A 13,112-nucleotide genomic window follows, 5' to 3' on the forward strand; every position below is an offset into this window, starting at 1 on the left:
AACATGTATTTCTGGAAACAGGAAATGAATGAAAGCATCTAGAAACTGTCAATACAATTTAGGTTGAGATTTAGGGTAACCATGTACATGTTTAAGTGGAACTGATATGAATAAAAAATTCACCGAAACTTGTGATTATAAGTCCTCAGCCTATAAATCTTCATTAAAAAAAAAATACAATTCCATCTTGGCCTGACTCATGGAGGGGTCAGAGGGTCCTCACCTGGCCCTAGCTACATAAGTTGAGCCAGGCAGGAGAGGGCCCCGTGGTGTAGATACAGCTTGATGAGCTCATCAAGGACTGCCGATAGCATCAGCACCCCCAGGTCTGTAACAGCGGTGTTACTAAGGAAGGGGAGGTGTAGTTGACCCACGGGTGCTCCTCTTTGAGATATTGTCTAGTCTGCACAGACTGCAGAGTAGCTGCCTTGTACTTTAACTTATCTGGGACGTCTTGCTGGTTTAGTGGGAAGAGCAATACAACTTGAAACTGCCCACAACCACATAAAACGGCTTGCTCCGTGCTTTTGCGCACACAGTCGTCTGGTTGGTTCCAATCTTGTTAATAATTCCGCCATTTTCAACAACTCCTTCAGCACCAACTATGACAAGATCCACTTTCTCTATGTTATAGCCCGCAGCAGCAACCAGGACCACAGTGACATGGCCATTGAGCTGGCAGAGGGCTTTGGCCGTTTTCTTACCGGATAAGTCAGGCCGTGACTCTGTAACGTACACACAGAACCGCTACTCGGCCGCCACAGCTGCTTCCAGGACCCTTGGGACCACTCCGGAGCAGGCCTGAGTTAACATTCTTGCCCCGTCTTTGATGCAAATATGACACAGATCTGCAACTTTACGTCTTGACAATGATATCCTCCTGAGAAAACGCCCTTGTCACTTAATCACGACCTTTCTACGTTTGGAGAAATCAGAGTGTTCCGGGGAGGTGAGGCTGTGAAGCGCAGGAAGAGCTCCCCACCCGAGGACGCGGCCACGTAGGAGTCCACGTCACACAGGGTTTCTATGGTTCTAGTGGGATTCGCTCTAAGGCCGTGGATTGTCTCGCCTCTACCCTGCTTCAACAGCTCCAGCTGCGTCTGTGTGGCCACCACTGCTGAGGCCATGTCAGGATCTCCTTTCATCTGAGACTTAAGGTATTCAATTAACGCGCTGTGGTCCATGGTGCCCTCCGGACCGCGGAGCCGCCCTGGCTGACCGGATGAGGCCCGCAACCACGCTGGCTCAGAGCCGCAGAAACGGACAGCGCGCAGCGCCCCTACTGTGTTATTCTTAAGCATTTTTTTAAACTTCACCCGAGAATACATTTATCAATTTTAGTGAGGGAGAGGAAGAGATAGAGAAACATCAATGTGAGAGCGAAACATCGATCAGCTGCCCGCCTACTGTGAATGAAACCTGCAACCTAGGTATGTGCCCTGACGGAATCGAACCCGCAACACTTTGTGTACTCAAGGATGCTCCAACCAACTGAGCCACCCAGCCAGGGTAAGCTTTCTACTCTCTTTTAGCTGTTCTAATTTAGGCAGATTAAGCTGATGATGTGAGTGTCCCAGCTTCTCCTTGCTTTTGTCTACTCAATGAATTCTGACGTGGTCCGCTAGGTATGTCCCCCATCCTTCAAGGCTTTGCCAGGCTGATCTTGGGAAGGAATAGGCAAGGAGAGAAAGAAACAGGACAACTAATGAGGGTAGTGGGAGGAGGAACTGTTTGGTGGGGGGAGCTGTGGAAAAAAAGGGGAGTCAGCACCCATGGGGTACTGAGGGCAGCTGACAGCTGAAGGAAAGGGGGTTGGAAGAACTACTGCCAAAGACTTAGATCTCTTTTATGGCATTTAAGAAATACCAAGGAATAACTTGAATATTTATACATTGCTTTTGGTTACTTTGACTTTGTTCTTTTATACTGAATCATGTAGGTGAGAAATGTTTAATGTGTTTCTTCAGAAGCAAGGATAGTGTTTTCTCAGATCCTTCCAGCTTGAGGAACCTATGACCAATGAGCCAGAGATGGGACAGATGGCTGCAGGAATTTAGTGGGAACCCAACTGGGTCATGAAAAAATGGGCCAGGTTAGGAGAAATAAGTTTCTTCTTCCATACTTGGGTAGATTGAAACAGAGCACTTGGTAGGGATAAATGATCTGTTCCCATCCTCAAAGTGCTCATGAGGTCAATCATGATGTTTCAACCCCACCCCTCCCCCCACCCATAAACATCACCGCACACTGTCCTGTCTCAAGAGTAGCAGGGCCAAGTGGCTCACCTGGCAACTTCTAAAGCATTGCCCTTATAGCATTTTCCACTTTGGCACATAAGATGGATAAACAGACACCATTTCCATTATCTCTTTAAAAATTATTTGGCTATGAAAAAAGGAAACTAACACACCACAACTCTGTCTTTTTTATTTTTATTTTTTTATCATTGCATTTAAACTGAAATAAGTGAGACCATATAATCACTTCTAAAGCCTCTGGTTGCATCATGTCAGTCCACAGGCCATTAGCCAAAGTAAGTCACAAGGCCAAATCCAACATCAGTGAGTAGGGAAGTGCATTCCACCTCTGACAGGAGAGGGGAAGAGGAATATTTGTTGACCAATAATACCGTCTCCCCAGAGGGGAAAGTGTGGAGTGTGGAGACTAGGACTGTTATGAAGCCACTCACAAAGAGCCAGCTAATAGCCTGTGTATTCTTACCAAAAAGACATTGCTAAGCCTCTGGCCTGTGCCAGGCATTGCACTTGGTACTGGGGAAACAATATATGAACAATTAAGGTGCAGTCCCTGGTGGCTAAAATGTCACTGAATCTTATGGTCCTTAAAAACAAAGAGGCTATTAAAATGGGAGCAAGGGAGAAATGTTTCCAATTCTTTCTCCACTGCTGGGTGGCAGCCACCAACACTTTCAACCCCTTCCAGGTGTCAGCTTCTTCTCAGGGCCAGGGAATCAAGGCTCTGGGTGCCAAGTAAGTGTTCCCCACGAAATACATGTGGCAATTAAGCCATCAGCAACTGTAGAAGCTTGCACTCTGGCTGTTCTGCTCTCCAACAGAAAATGAATGAAATTACAGAGAACGTTCCTGCCCCTCAGCCCTGCACTGTTATCCATGCCAGAAATGCAGCAGTGACTTCTCTAAAGAGCTAACTGCCAATTTTAAGAGAGCAAATTTGAAGATTTATGTATGGATTTTTCCCAAGAGAGGGGGCCTGACCAGGTTCACAGAGCAGAACCCACTGTGCAGAGCCTGTGAGATGTCTCCAGAGAAGCATGTCACAGCCCCCCAATCCTTGGAGATATCTCCCTTTATAGTGACCCTGAAGACTAGACAATTCCTCCCTCCTTCACCTTGTAGCACGACATGACCCTCCCAGGAAGCTGAGTAGATCCTGGGGGCCTCCTTCCAGGGACAGACCACACGCTAGGTGTGTACTCCCCAAGCTTGAGGAATAGCCAAGGGCTGCTGCTAGGAGGGGTCTGGAAGGAGCTTGGACCAAGGGCTGGAATGTCCAGATCCATAGGAGCAAGGTCCATCTTGGTGTGTAGTGCAGCTGAGAGCAGAAGAGAAGGAGAATAGGTGTGGGCCACAAGCAAGAGGTCAGCTACCTAGGCACCACCATGTTTTGGCTCAGAAATCCAAGGAACAGAAGAATTCTGACATTGAACCTGGCCTTCCAAGTGACTCTAGAGATATATAAAAGATAAGACATTTTATTTACAGTGTGTTAGCTTGACTTTTAACTTCGAATATTTAGAATAATGGTTTAAGGGCCACTATTTGTATTCTTTCTCTAAGCCTCACAGATGTCCAAGGTGGGCCTGTAACTATACTAGGGACATGGAAGTAGCAGGTCATGGCCCATTTGGATGTCCCCTCAGGTGTCTGTAATATGAAATCACAGGGGCATCTGCCAAAGCAGTGGGCATTTTAGATCTGGCTTATCAACTCTGTGTTGAATTTTAGCCAGCTGCCAGCTTGCAATTAATCTTCCAATGCTTTATCCAACCCAAATTATATTTACTCATTTATTTTTATAAGCATAGTTTTACAACCCTAGAATTTCATCTGAACCATACTGAGTACCTCATTCATTGATTTAAAATGTCCTGTACATTCAAAATGACACAAAATCACCGGCATGGATCGCTTTTTTATTAACAATGGGAGATAAGGCCAATTGAAGCAAGAATTTATCAGACACCAGAAGCCTTAGTCAAAGAACAAAAAATGAAAATGATCAGAGTGAGATTTCTGAGGATCAGGGGAGGAGGGGGCCAGTCTTGAGAAGGGTGTACTGCAGGAGAAGCCTAAGAATTTCAATAGTGCCCCTTTAAAAAGCCTTATTCTATTTTGACTCATAGAAGGTTTAAATATTGAATTGACTAATTAATATGACCAAATATAAAACTACCAAGAGTAAAAGTACTGAGACGACCCAAGGTTAGGGGAAGTATTATTTAGGGCAGACACACACTTCGCACAAAGTAAAGGCAAGACATTAACAACTCCATGACCATCTACCTGTGAACTTTTGCTACTCAAGGTGTGGGCCTCAGACCTCCAGCATCAGCAGCATCAACTGAGAAATATTAGAAATGCCTAGTCTCAAGCCCACCTCAGACCTGCCAGATCAGAATCTGCCCTCTAACAAGATCCACAGTGATTCCCATGCACATTAAATTATGATCAGGCTGCCCTCAATCCTTTGAGATTCTTGTTCTTCAGCTCTGACTGCTTTGAGTAGACTATAAAAATAACATAGCCTTTGGCTGGAAACCACGCCTTCCACTTTCCCTCACTATTTTGTCCTTAACCCTGTAAATGTCTTTATTGTACCTCTAACCCCACTGCCTAGAATCCTGGGCCCCTGGCAGCCAGGCGGAGGTGTTCTAGAGAGCTGGGCAGAGGGTCTGCCCTGAAGGCTTTGTGTCAGCTGATAAGTCAGGCTGATCCCTGACTGCCCACTACAGGAATGTCGCCCCACCCCCCATCATGACATTCTTTCTGATCGGAAGACCCTTACTGAAATGAGGAAATCTCACATTGCTGTCATCCAACAACTAACAAAGCAGAAGAGATGACCAAAGCAGCAGCAATACTATCTAAAGATTCAGATGCTTTCATGCCATGGAAAATTTTAAGAAAGGTGCCCCTGATTTGAGCTCAGTTCCAAAGTCCTTGAAACAGTATAGAATGCCTATTTTTGCTCCAGGGAGATTTTACTATAAATAAATAAATAAATAAATAAATAACACCTCTTTTCTAAATCTCACTTAAGTCATGTTTTAAGTTACCCTGGTTTATCTAACCCTTGCAGAAAAAGCCACCCAATTTCACATTTATAACATTAGTTTTGTATTATTTGCTTCTTTGTAAATTAATACATTTGTCATATATTATGTGTGTTTCTTGTTTTATTTTTATCGTCAACTTTTATAATTTTGTGAAATCAATGGATTTCCAGAAACAGAACTTTAGTTTATAAAAGTTTGTGCCTTTAGGCAATAAAGGTTTGATTTATGAGGTGTTGATTTGCAGCCGTGGTTCAGGAATTTAATTAACTCATAAGTCAGGTGAATTGTATTTCTTCTCCTAGCCCAGAGCCAGGCCCCTGTGAGCACCAAGCAGTGAGAGTGAACAGTGCCCTGAAGGAACTCTGTGGAGGAAGCAGTGGGCCGTTTGGGGAAGAGCCAAGGCCCTGTAGCAGGATTGTAGGTTCTGGAGTCTGAGGCCACCTTTCTTTTTAACTTTAAATAATTTTATTTTTCAATTATAGTTGACATATAATATATTAATTTCAGGTGTACAACCCAGTGATTAGACATTATATAACTTACTAAGTGATCACCCCAGTAACTTTTTAACAGCTGTGTCTTCCCATATTTTATTATTTCTTAAATGAAGGTAGTGGTCAATGCAGTTACAGAGCAATGAGATTATTGATGTGAAGTGTTCATCACAGTGCCTGGCACTTAAAAAATATACAGTAAGTATTAGCCACTATTCCCTGGAGGGTCAAAAGCCATGTGTAAAAGAGAAAACAGTTTTCCCCACTGCCAGGCACAATCTTGTATGAATACTCATTCATAGAACTGAAATCTTGCATCACAGGTCTTGACAAAGTAGGACCCCTACCTTGTTCTTTTCCAGAAGTGACCAGTGGCAGATGGCCTCAGGTGTCCTTTGGCAAAACCAAACATTCAGGCTGCCACCTGTTCTGTGTTGGCATGCAAGTGCCTTCTGGGGATTATAGAACATTTGATGCGCTTCTGGATGGAGGAGCTGTAGCTTCCCTGGATGGGGTCCCAGGAGAAGAGACTCCATGGTTTTTGGCAGGAAGCAAACGAGATCTTTTCCCTATGGCTGGACCAACATCTCACTGTGAAACGCCCCCTGGGGCATCTGAATTCTAAAAGGGTCTGCCCACAGTTGCTGAGCTGTTGATCTCCCTGAGGAAGTATCCTCAGTGCCTCCTTGCAGTGGACCCCACATGAATTCTAAGGTAACCAAGCATCTGGACTTCATTCTCCAGCTGTCTGCACTGAGATGCAAAGCATCCTGAGAAGCAGTAAGGGAGCCTTTGAGGAGCTGGAATGTTCTGTCTCTCAATCTGGGCAAGTGAATCCACTTGCAAAAACATTTATTGAGCTCTGTATTTAAGAAGTGTGCATTTCATCAGCTATACTATACATGATTGCCCCTGGCTAGTTTGGCTCAGTGGATTGAGCGTCGGCCTGCGAGCTAAGTGTCGTTGGTTCGATCTTCCAGTCAGGGCACATCAGAGAAGGAAAACTCTGACTCCAAAAAACCTCCGCTGCCTTGCGGCATACCTCTTCAGGGGAAAGGCTAAGGGAGTAAACCCCAACAGAAAATCCGGAGCTGGAGTCCCTAAGGCGGTTTGACGTTGTAGTCAACACCGGCAACTCCTGCGGCGCACCTGAAGCCAAGCTGTATTGACTCCGTCTTTCCCTTGGACCCTTCAGCTGCGAAGAGAGGGGGGGGGTCTGCTGCATGGGCAACAGCAGACCCTCCATATCACCCTGCCCAGGCTCTGTAGCTTCAGCTTCACTGGAGAGGACACTCCAGCGTCATCGCAAGATGTCGATTCAACACGGGAGGAGACAGATACCGTGTCACTCCTGAGTTGGACTGCACAGCCATTCTTGGCGGTGCAGATAGACTCTTAAGAAGCTACACCATCGTCTCTCGAGACGGACGGCTGCCGACGGCCGACGACTATACATGTTAATATACTCAAACAAAAAAATTTAAAGACAAATAAGGAAACCTAGAAAAGTTATGAACATGGATGGAACTGGAGAGTTTTATGCTTAGTGAAATAAGCCAGGTAGCAAAAGACAAATACTATATGATCTCACCTAATACAGGAAACTAATGAACAAAACAAATGAGCAAAATAGAACCAGAGGGATGGAAACAAGGAACAGGCTGACAGTGACCAGAGTGGAAGGGGTGGGGGAGAAGGGGGGAGAGAAGGGGAAGGGCTAGTCAAGGAACTAATATGAATGACCCATGGACATGGACAACGGGGCGATGATTGACTATGGGAGAAGTGGGGTGGGCAGTACGGGGGGGGGGCAACGGGGGAAAAATGGGACAACTATAATAGAACAACAATTAAGAAAACATAAATTAAAAAGAAACAAAGAAAGAAAAGCTGTGAAAATCACCAGGCAGCATGGAAACACCTGAAACAGCAAGTGCAGACTCAGAGAGGGGCTTCAGAAATTTGAGTGCTCATCATAGGGACTCTGGAACTTTGCTTTTGGTTTTATTTATGATTTTCATGGATTTGGCTTTTGACCTTAATTAGAAGCCAAAGACAAAATTAACAGTAAAGAGAGAGGAGCTGGCTGCTTCTCTGACAGCCTGTTCCAGTGAGACACCCAAAACGGTTCTTCTCTATACTTGAGTAATCCCCACCAAATTACTTCAGGAAGGGCCGTGGAATCACAGCTTCCAGGAGTTCTGATGAACTCAGAATCAGAAATCATTAGGGCTTTAACAGCTAAAGCATTTGCTGTTAGAAATCCTTTACCTCATACACAAATGGTGGGTTATAAATTATTTATGGACCCAATTAGGGACACAATTGGAATGATCTGTCTGGTTGCCATAGCACCAAAGCATCTAAAGTTTGCTTCTTTCAGTAAATTTTTTTTCTACTTTTTGTTACATTTCCTAATATCTTAATCTGCTCTCTAGAGGTCTGTGAAAAATGTTTGTGATTCTTTCAAAAATGTGTATAAAATTCAGCTTTAGTAAAGAGTCAATGACTATCAACAAGTTATTTCTGCTTCATCATGTTCTCACAAGTATTAGCAAAAAGCACCAAGCTCAAATCACTTATTAAGAAGTGGCTTCGGTGTGTTTATGGAGCCTCCTTCCTCTTCCCATTTTCATATGCCTTTTATCTGTCTCCATGGACTGTCTACTTTTTGTGAACTTTGTGAGATGCCCCGTCCCTTGCAATGACATCCCTTGACTTAAATTAGCTTGGGTTTGGGGTTTTTGCACCAAACTGTCCCATGACAGAATGCCCAGAGGCATTTGGACTTCACATGTTGCTAGGCTGCAAAGAACAAAGAAATGTGGTGAGGTTCTGTCCTGAGAGGTCAGCCCCTCCCTCAATGAGCCTGAGTCACAATGAGCAGATCAAGTTTCTGAGCTGGCAGCCTGAGGGCCAGACTAAGGAAATGACCCCTTGTGGGGAGCTGTGTGAGAGGCCAGCACAGTTTTCCCAGGCCTTTACCACAGACATGGTCACTCTTAGTGACTCAATCCTGCAGAGCCAGGAGAAGCTCTGGTGAGGCCAATCCAGCAGATAACAAGAATTACAGGAAATTCATGGAAAAGAAGGGTCCAGACAAAGAGAGGTGCAGCCCAGCAATGACAGTGGAAATCCACATGGGCCTAGCGACATGTGAAGCCCAAATGCCTCCTGGGGACCTTGGGCCTAGAGCAAGACGCTTGATCTGGATAATGGGAAGGCTGCCTGGCACTGAGCTGGGAAGGCCCTACAGCCATTTTTGGAAAGGGGTCCTAGTTATGAGTGGTACCTGTCTTCTATGGATAGTGCCAGCCCTTCTCTGGAGCTCTGCTTCTTCTGTGCACCCATCTCTAACCAACTTTATCAATCCAGGCTGGTTAATACACTTATTCTTTAGAAGTGTTAATAACATTGTGGTGGATGCTGGAATTCACTGCCCAGAGCCGACCACCGCAGAATCAAGGTACCCAATTCCCCAGCTGCTGAAGTGTTACCTACTGAGGGCTCACAGTCAGTCCTACCCTGAGAAGCTGCTTTGTCCAAGGCCATACTTCCTCCCTAGGGACAACAAGCATCCAATGACTGGTCCAGGAAGAAGTATAAAAGCCCAATCCTTCATCTACACTCACAGTGAAGGGCCTGTTGGCTCCAGAGCCACCCGTGAGATTGGCTGAGGCCTTTATTACAGCTGTGTCACTACCCAACTTCTCCACCCTGTCCTCTTCAGTCCTTCATATGTGTCAATCTTCCAGCACACAAATTCTTGTCTTAGAGTTTGCTTCCTTTAAATTATGACCTAAGACAAATGTCATTCTGAAACCAAGTCTAATGGACTATAAGCTGACTTTTCTATGTCCTCTCTTGGTCAGCATGTGTGCATTTAGAAACTTGTTTCATCTCATACTCTTCGGGGGGCACACCTCAATGCCGGCTCCTGCATATGTCTAAAACCCTATCTGTATTTCAAGTGCTATAACTCCCTACTTACGTGAACTTGGGCCAAGATATTAACTTCTCCCTGCTTCAGATTTCTCATCTTTAGGATAGAGTTCAAAAGAACTTCCTCAGACAGACGTTGTTTTGAATGAGATAGCAACAAGGAACACATAATACCAGACATGTGGTAGGCAGTACATGTGTTTGTCAAATAAGTGAATCAATTAACAGTATTAATATTGTTGACCAGTTAAGACAGCCAGTTCTCCTTGTGGGACTGGAATCAAAAGGCTTGAGACTCAGCTTTCTCTTAGGCATTTATTAATTCACTCACTCATCCATTCATTAATTCAGCCACTCATTCATTCAACAAATATTATCTGAGCACCATGCTTGATAAATCACACAAGGAAAAGACACTTCTTATTCTCAAACATAATTGGGAATTAGTAGACCATACATTCTTAAAACATTTTAAAGTTTACTGAATGTTTTATATGCATTATCTCATTAATCTTTATAACAATTTAATGAGGTCAGGACTATTATTTACATTTTCAGGTGCAGTTAAATAATTTTCTTAAGACCTTGCAGGAAGAGATTGTATATGGAAACCATTGTTTTGAATATAGGTCCCGAGGACTTTCCACAACCAGGCTCCAGACAACCAGATATAAAAACTTAAAGAGCGCATAGTTAAGTGCCAAAAGTGATTGAGCCAAAAAACATTACAGACAGGTAGACAATAAGTGGTGAGAGAGTTATATGAGGGATGGATTTCAGCATTTGTCCTGCCTCCCTGCCATGGCTGTTGTGGAAACGACCCATTTGTGATCTTGTCTCCCTGCAGTGCCTGTACTTCCCTTTCTCAACAACCAAGATGAACTCTAAAATATGGATTCATTTTTTAAAATTAATATGTCCCCATATTTTTAGCCTTTCCCACAAATTTTTCTGGCATTCTTTGTAACTATGCAAAAACCCTAGATAGTAATAAAAGGTGAAGGCCAAAAGTTGAAAGGTTTCAATAAGGTCAAAAGATTATCTTAGTGGAGTCTTTGATAGGAGGTGGTGGTTACAGAATAGAATGTTTGAAGCTGCCATTTCAAAAGTCATGATATAGGGTTTGACCCTAGGAATGGACATCCAAGTTGAGATGGAGAAGTCTTTGTGAATGATTAAATCAAGAAACTGAGGATCTGGGGTGGTAGATGATTCATTCATATGGGAGTGAAAATCACCCCTAATAAAGCAAGTGTTGAAGGGAGAAGACCATGAAGACAAAACTCAGCTTCTTTGGCAAATGAGATAAAGTGATGAAGATGGTATTGAATTATAACAATGAGGAAGCGGTGAGAGAAAGTCAGATGATCTCAGAGGAACAAAGGCTTTCCAGAAGAAATGGTTGGTATGTGGAGATGGGCATTGAGAAGATCCTCAGTTCCACTTTCTGGTCCTAAAAAACTTGTGCAGTGTGAGGGAAAAAATAAAGAAATAAAATCCAACCTCCACTTGAGAAAGCTATAGGAAAAAGAGTCCTTGAGGGAGAGCCTATTTAAGTCCAGAAAGAAGAAATGGTTTGAGAAGGTCTTTTATTTTTTTAAGAGAAAGTATCCCTCTTCTTGTTTATTTCCCTCTTGTTTATTCCCCCAAAGCGAGATTCCTGTAGAACTGAACCATGGGCTGGAGACAGGGAGGAGGGACACAGGGTAAGAACACAAACAATGCTGAACCCACCAACACTTCCTCAGACTTCCCAGTTGGCATTTGTTGGTAGGTTGATATTCAATCTGGGATTTTTAAAAAAATGTGTGTATGTGGGGGCAGGGGAGTGCAGGGCAGTGTTTCTCAATACAAAAATGACTTAGGGAAACCAGAATTCAACTGTTTTCCTTTGTGGGATGCTTAGTTCTACAGAAATATGCTATTGGCCTTCAATCTAATCTAACTGAGAAGGAGAACAGGAAACAGGAAGAGGAAATGGTCAGGTGAAACTCATCTTCACATCATTTGGCACCCAGAGGAAGAAAAGGAGGTGGGGACTGCAATGGGGACTGCTGGTACTGCCACTTCTGTGTTTTCATTGTTGATCCTATTGACCAAATCAGGTTTACACAGGTATCAGTGTTGCTGCTGTTCTGATCCTTGCAGGACAGTTAGATGTCCATCTCTGAGGTCTTGGTGACAGGAAACTTTGATGACAGGACACAGAGGAAGGCTTTGGGATAGAAATGAGATTTGGAAGATTGGTCCATATCAGGGAATAGACTCAACAATACAAGGATGACTTTAAGTGATGGTGGCTGCTGCTGAGATGTGACTTAAGACTCACTCTGAAGCCCAGATGCGTTCTTCATCTGGATGTCCTATGCATTCCTCAAACACATCTTTTTCCTCTTCCTCCTTCATTCCCCACCCCAATTTGTTCTTCCATATCAGTCAATTGCATCCCATTCATCCAGTACCAAAATATGAAAAATGGGAATCATACATCACAGATTTATCTTTCTTTCATCCTATTAGGTCACCAACTCTTGTTGCTTTAACCTTTTGAGTATTTATTGACTATACCCCCTTCTCTCTGTTTCTGCTATGCATTCTCTCATCATTTCCTGTCCAAATTGCAAGCTGCCTATCTCAAGCTCCTCCTACACTGTTGCCAGAGTGATCTGATGAAAACAGTCTACTGCCTTTAAAAGTCCATTGACTTCTTGCAAAAAGATGCCAAGGACTCTCAGCAGAGCACACACAAAGACTACATGACCTGAACTCTTTCACCTCTCCAACCTCATTTCCAATAATTCTCTATCTTGCACTGTCTTATCTAGAAATATCAAATTCCTTGGGATGACCCAAAATACCACAGTTTCCCACTCCAGACCTTGTCCATGTTCTTCTGGTGGTCTATGTGGGAGCTGGCTCTTTTGGATGTGAAAAATAAAAACATAATAGTGTTGCCTTGGGAAAGGTGTCTGTCAGAATGGAATTTACATAGAGTGGCATGTCTTCAGGACAGAACTGGAAGCAGGACACTGTCTGGCCTTGTGGAGACTAAAATGTGTTTCAGGAACTGAAATGCCATCTGGGTACTCCTGCACTATTTTGTTTCTCCCTAGCTGGCTACATACCCATAGCTTTCAACCTGGATGTTTCACCATTATGGTCACTCCAGGCCAATTTATATATGCTTTGTCCTTTGCTGATACTAAGTGCTCTGCCCCTTCCCTCTGCTTCATGGCTCCTGCAGCCTCATGGCTCCTGCTGCCTCGTGGCTTCTGCTTCCTGCCTCATTTTCTACTTCTGCTCCCTATTAGCTTTTTGCTCTTGGGACATAGCCATTGAGATTTCTAGCTTTCCATGCA

General features: G+C 43.9%; 1 pseudogene; it reads right to left on the bottom strand.

Moving 5' to 3' along the window:
* Positions 1-233: 233 nt before the first annotated feature.
* LOC150003268 (translation initiation factor eIF2B subunit alpha pseudogene) lies at positions 234-1,184 on the bottom strand (annotated as a pseudogene).
* Between the last annotated feature and the right edge of the window lie 11,928 nt (positions 1,185-13,112).

The sequence above is a fragment of the Furipterus horrens genome, unplaced genomic scaffold (assembly GCF_987537825.1).
Source record: "Furipterus horrens unplaced genomic scaffold, mFurHor1.1.pri manual_scaffold_8, whole genome shotgun sequence".
Lineage (NCBI taxonomy): Eukaryota > Metazoa > Chordata > Mammalia > Chiroptera > Furipteridae > Furipterus > Furipterus horrens.